A 7,046-nucleotide genomic window follows, 5' to 3' on the forward strand; every position below is an offset into this window, starting at 1 on the left:
CCTACGTGGTCCCGATTCATAAATTAGGACCTACTGACATCGCCTCAAACTACAGGCCCACTTCTATCCTCTCAGCCTTATCCAAAGTTTTTGAGGATCTATTTCTGATCGAATAAGATTTAGGATTGCTCAGTTAACCTGTCCTCAGCAACACGGCTTTTCACCAGGAAGGTCGACTTTATCAAACTTAATGTTACTTCAGAATCAGGTGAAAAGTGTATTTGCTAACAGTAAACAGCTAGATACGTTATATTTATACTTTTCCAAGGCCTTTGACACTGTTGACCATGCATTTTTACTCAAAAAAACTCTGCACTTGGTTTCGATAACATTTCAATTCGTTGGCTGTCGAGTTACTTTTCCGAGCGCAGGCTTGCAGTGAAGTTTCTAGCTCAATATCCTCTGAGTTTATCTCACTTTCTGGTGTTCCCCAGGGCTCTATCATTGGACCTTATCTCTTCGCACTCTTCATAAACGATCTTCCTCTGAATATCAACAGTGACTGCCTAATGTTTGCGGACGATGTCAAGTTATTCTCACAAATTACTCATGTTGCGGACTGTGAAACGCTTCAAGATAGTCTTCATGGCGTATATGAATGGTGCTTAACAAACAAAATGTCACTAAACGCCAAGAAATGTCAAGCCATAAAGTTTTACCATTGCACTTCGCCTATAATATACAATTATTTGTTACAAGGAGAAACCATCGCTAGAGTGAGAGATCTGGAATTACTCTGACACACAATTTTAGCCCTGAGACTCACGTTCATAATATCTGCTCGAAGGCAAACAGAATGCTTGGCTTTATCTCCCGTTTTTCTAAACATATAACACATATGGTTGCCCTGAGGATTATATACTGTGCCCTGGTACGCCAGATTCTGGAATATGGATCGACTGTTTGGAATCCACACCAAAAATACCTTTGTGACGATCTTGAACGAGTCCAGCGTAGTTTCATTCGTTTGGTGGGTGTCAGAAATGGATACCAATACCAACAAGTACCAACTGATGATCTGTACTCCAAACTTGAACTAGAACATCTTGACTCGCAGGACTTAGTGGTTCTCCACATATTGGTGAACGGTGAGATGGTTTGCCCAGACGTCCTTCAATTCCTCAATTTCAAGACACTATCCAGCACTCGTTCCAATGACCTCTTCATCAGGCAACACTGTGGGACAAACTATGCAGCAAACAGCACGGTGGCACGCCTGCAGAGGGCCGGCAACAACCTGCCTATAACTGTCGACCTGTTCCACGATGGTGTGAGAACATTGAAGTGGAAAGTGAAAGGTGCAGTGCTACCAACTTAAATGTCTCCACTTAATTTCTATCATATTACACCATCAGTTTTTGTTGTCTTTCGCTGCTAACTTGCTGCTTACATATATTTATTCATATTCTCTGTTTATTGTACGCCATAATTTATCTTGTCACTATTGTTATTTTTACTGTTGGTGTTTTTGAAACGTTGTTATGAATATTCTTGTTATACTATGTTATAGTTTATTTATTGTTTGCTGTTTTTCATGGTGGTATTGTTACAGTTTAAAAACATTTATATATATATATATATATATATTCTTGTTATATATCATGCCTTGCAATAGTGTATTATGTTAATATAATTTTTTTAGCCTGTCACATGTTTTGTTGTAGAATTTCTTGTTTAGGTTAAGTTGTTATAATAGTTAATTACATGGATCTTGAATGTAAAAATGGAGGGTATGTCCGTTGGAAATAAATAAATTACAACGGTTATTGAATCTATTACTTTATGTCATATTATAAAGAAGCTGGTTAAAATATTTTGCCCATTATAGCAGTGCGAATTAATTATATAGTGGTAAGTCTTTCAATAATTGTTATAATTATATATATATTAATAAAAGAATTTGTTAATTTTTATACTTTAGGTATTAAAAACTATTTTTATACACATACATGATATCACTCGTAATCTCTAGAGCTGACTTTCCTGAATTTATAATATTTATCTCTCTATCCCATGGGCTTCCAATGTTAACCCATTCAAGACATTGTTCGGGCAGTTTCCGTCCTTCACTTCGCGCGGCCCAACGGCAAAAGACGGGCCGCGCCCGTCCGCTAGACACGACATCGACGTAGTTGAATATATTGCCGATAGATCGCAGAGGCATTCACATTTGCTGCATATTTTGTTCTCAATATTCTAGTCTATGTTTTTCTTCTTCTTCGTTGCTGAAAATCATCTGATATTGCCTCAAATCATCTTGACAAAACAACTTTCTTTGTATACAGTCAAGATGGCGTCTCCCGACCGGAATGATGTGTTCGTAAATTCGGATGATTTTGCGGCTTACGTTGTTAATGTTTTAGATAAAGTGATGATGAGGAACGTGACAGTGAACAAGATGACATGATACATGAAAATAATTAAATGTCTGATGGTACAAACGTTGACAGTGATAATGAAAGTGACGATAACCCACCGGCTAGGCCTTGTGGTTTTGCGTGAAGTGTTGGACCAAATACTGTTAGTACAATGCGTTTTACCGGCAATGATGGAATAAATCCTATCATTTCGAGGTAGTTAAGAGAAAATTGCACTGAATCAGATGTGTTCAATCACTTCTGTGACGAAACCTGTTGAGCTCAGGTAACCCTTTGGCAGGGTTCCCGCTTGTGGAGAATCACCACTGCGCCTTCAAGGAAAGTTTTAGGGGGAATTGTATTGAAAAGATACCTCCAACCACCAAAGCCAGGCCCTCAAGAAAATGTAAAGTTTGTGCCTCACAGGGGAAAAGAAGTGAAACAGTGTACCAATGTAAAAAGTGTCATGTTCCACTTCATCTGGGAACATGTTTTGAGGTGTTTCACACCCGAACCAACTTCTAAAGATGTATATTAAAAATTTGTAAATGGTGTAAATATATTTATATAAAAAACTAACATTTTGTGTCAATACAATAACAAGGAATAACTAGAGTAAATGTATAATATTCATAGCATGTTATACATTAAGTGTTATTGCAATGTGCACCTGTTCTTACAAGAAAGAATGGAAAATATCCAGTTCTGTAGTCCAAAGATTATAGTAATGTATTCAGTCACGAATGGGTTAATCTTACGAGAGTACTGGTTAAAGCGGATGAGTACTAAAACACAACTTTGTGAAGTACCACTCTCTGGTCAGGCGTTTATTCTAAATCCACTAACAAACTTAATATATGCTGATTGGTTATAATATATGCATTCTAACCTTAATGAAATTATAAATGCAAAAATACATTTGTATGCTTGTTTTCTTTCCACGTGTAAACTATTTTACCGATTGTACAAAAATTTTACATTCACATTTTACCATCACTGGGATGAATGTAGGCTTATTATTTCGAAAATACCTCCGGGCTTCGCCCCACTAGTCCTTAAAGTAGCGAATTATTAAGTGAAAGATCCTGTAAAATGATATCAACTGGGTGTAACCATTAGTTTTTAAGCAGGGTTTAGATTTCGGCGACCAGGCAAGCATGTTCCCTTAAAAATCTTCCTTGGAAAATCCCCGAAAATAAAAATTGAATTTCTAAGACTACCTTTGAATCAGTCTGCAAGAAATGAGTTAGACTTTCGTATTATAATCGTGGTTTCGAACTAATATAACAATTCCGGCTTTGAATGTTCTAAAATATTACAAATATTTGTCGTTTTAAAAACAAATATACAAGTAAATTTTATTATTGTAAATGTACTTAAAATTGTAATTTTGTATAAAATATTGAGAAGTAGATATAAAGACAAATTTGTCATCTTACATTTACAAAATATTAAAGACTGTTATAAAACCCATCATAGTTAACTTGTAGATCATATAGGCTTTTTAGATCGTATTTTATATATATATATATATATATATATATATATACCAGTATAAAACTTACTCAATCGAAAAGTGTGCATTCAGGTACAAAACCTTCGAAATTGTGAGCGATGCCGCAGGTAACCGCTAATAATATTTTAAACCTGAAAGTGCCTTTATCTGTTTGTTTTGTTTTCACGCATAAACGCTCAACCCTTTGCACTTACATTTACATGGACATTCTTATTGTGCCTGGGATGAATAATATTCATTGTGGATATTATTCATAGTAATATTCATAATATTCAATATATATTGTGCCTATTCGTATTTCGAAAATCCTTTTCCGGCTACGCCTCACTGGCCTCTAAAGTAGTTAAAACTCCCATCTTGGTCTCTAAATTTTCGAAATATTACTTGAAAGAGCCTGTTAATCAACTGTTCTGTGTAAACATTATATTAATATAGAAAAGATTTTCTACATTTTTAAATATATTAATATTTTTCATTAATTGAACCAATATTTTCAATTTTTACGAGTGAAAATGTAACAAAACATCTTTTTTCAATACCGATACAACAAGACTTTAATTTATTCCATATTTTATTTTATGGACGAAGATATGAGTGTGTACATGTAATTTGGTTTCTTAGACGTTGTGAAGCGGTGTACTTACAGTAGCTGTAACAGAGGGGCTGGACATTAGCATGATTCAACAATCCATTCGCTCTATGAATACACTTTGAGCAAACAAGCGAGCACAGTCAGTCTGTGATTATAGCAATTGGAATCACAAAGCAATGCACTACACACTAAATGTAATGTGTATGGCAGAAAATTATCGAGGGGATATCGCATCCATTTTTAACTGATGAGGTATATGATACTGCTTGGTTATACTCTTATAGATACTGATAGGATTCATAGACTGGACCAAGGAAATAGTACAATATAGCGAACATGAATTGAAAAATAAGAACATGCACTTCTTTGTATCGTGTATCACCTTTCCATATGGATGACAACTCTCACATTGTAAGTATTATTGATGTTGATTTTAGTTTTTAATGTTCAATGACAGTATCTATATCCATGCAATTTAGAAATTTGTACTGCTTTGAATCCAGCCTCATTACAACATTATATATATATATATATATATATATATATATATATATATATATATATATATGCATATCGCTTCTTTAGAAAAACAGCAAACTAATATTTTGTGCGGGTAATATAATTAATTTTAATTAGAAGTGCAATACCTAAAATACGAATCTCCATACTTCTGTATATCTTTTGGTTCTATTAACCAAGAACACTGAAAAATAGTTACCTGATGCATGAAATATTACTAATTATATTCTAACGATATCGTAGTAGATAGTACCCTGTCACATTACATCGCAAGTGCACGTAATAACAAAGCTTTGAATTTCGATTTTTGAGTTCGTATAAATATATCTAAAATAATTACATACTGTTACTGAAATCGTGGGAGCTATTCAATCAAATAAACATCGTATTGCATTGAAATGTGATCAAATTAATAGCCATAACACTGGACGCAATAAATGCCAAGAGGGTCCCTCTTGTCGGCAATATTAGTGAATTGCCATTTTATTAATAATTCATTGCAAACATTATTAAATATTCCACTATACTCTATGACAAGCTCGTAGCAAGTTCCGCTGTTATTTATTACCACGATATGGAAGCATAATAATAACGTTTACTATAAATACTAATTGGGGTATTTTATGTAATGGTATCCATGAGCTCTCGGTAGATGATAAACATCCATACTAATGTTTCTCATCGTTATTGTACTGGGTAGTACGGGACATCAATGATCATGAGACTAGTTGTGTTAGGACTGGCTTGCGTTTCATAACACGGAATAAAGTAATGAGAAAAATTAATCAAAAACTCGTAGTTGAATATTTTTTTCAATTTTGGGAAAAAATATACTTCATTGAAAACAGTTTGGTTAGCAATATGAGAATATCAACCACTCCCTGGCAGCATTAATCGTACTCTGCTTAATGTATACAAAGGAACATTACGAAATTCTGATAATGTAGCTTTACCTAGACCATTAAAAACCTTTTTCACTAAAACATATAACGTTTTAGCCCCTGTAATATTCAATAGATTGCCTAACGAAATACAAACTTTAGATACTTCACACAAGTTTATTAGAAAACTCAATGATTGGTTAGTCACAGTACAAGATATAAACGAATTCTTACTTGAAATCCGAAGTTTAAAAAAGTACTTCTAAAATTAAAGTGATTTTTTTATCGTTCTGTACTATTTGCATATGTGCATGTATTTTTTTGAATATGCAAGTGTAATGTGAATGTATGTGTGTATTGAAAATATGTATGTGTACATGTTCATAGTTGTATTAGTGAATGTAAGGATGCATATTGATGATATTCTATTGTAAAATTATTGTACTTGAGTATAGGTCGGAGCTTTTATTTATCAATGTTAATATTCTAGATATTTAAGTTTAGTTAAAGCGGTTAATTTTGATAACTCAAGATACAGCTTTTTTACTAAGTCTTTAATATTATATTCTCAATGAGGGCTACTTACTTACAATTATTGTTTATATAATTTATAATAATGTCTTTTATAAGAATTTAAATTTAATTTACTATTTTAATTCTTGGGGATTTAGGCGAATAATACTGGAATATAGAGCCCTGTATTACTTGACAGCAATTTCTTATCTAATAAGTACACGTTATTTCCTCCAATCAGGCTTTTCCCTTGGAGGTTTCATTTTCCATAAACCACCAACAAAAATCCTGTTCATTGTATTTTCCTTTTGATTAACTGGTAAGTGATAAACTTGGTCAGCCTGAACAAATCATTTTTGTTTTGTATATGCTATATAATGTTTACTTTATATTTAATTATTTTGTTATTTTTTAATTATTGTATTACTGTTGGATTTGTTGTAATTATTTTTGTTATTTAGAACATAAATTTATTATTATTATTATTATTACATTGGAAGGTAAGGGTACTCCTCACCAAGTACTACCACCACGCAATAGCCTTCACTTAGTTTGCGTGCAAATTTCCAAATTTCCATACGTCCTGTGGCCAAACAAACAGACATACTGTTATAGAGAACAGGTATTTTTACATTCTCCCGGAAGAGATAAATTGTGTTAGCCTACAA

The sequence above is a fragment of the Homalodisca vitripennis genome, chromosome 7 (assembly GCF_021130785.1).
Source record: "Homalodisca vitripennis isolate AUS2020 chromosome 7, UT_GWSS_2.1, whole genome shotgun sequence".
In the NCBI taxonomy this organism is placed as follows: Eukaryota; Metazoa; Arthropoda; class Insecta; order Hemiptera; family Cicadellidae; genus Homalodisca; species Homalodisca vitripennis.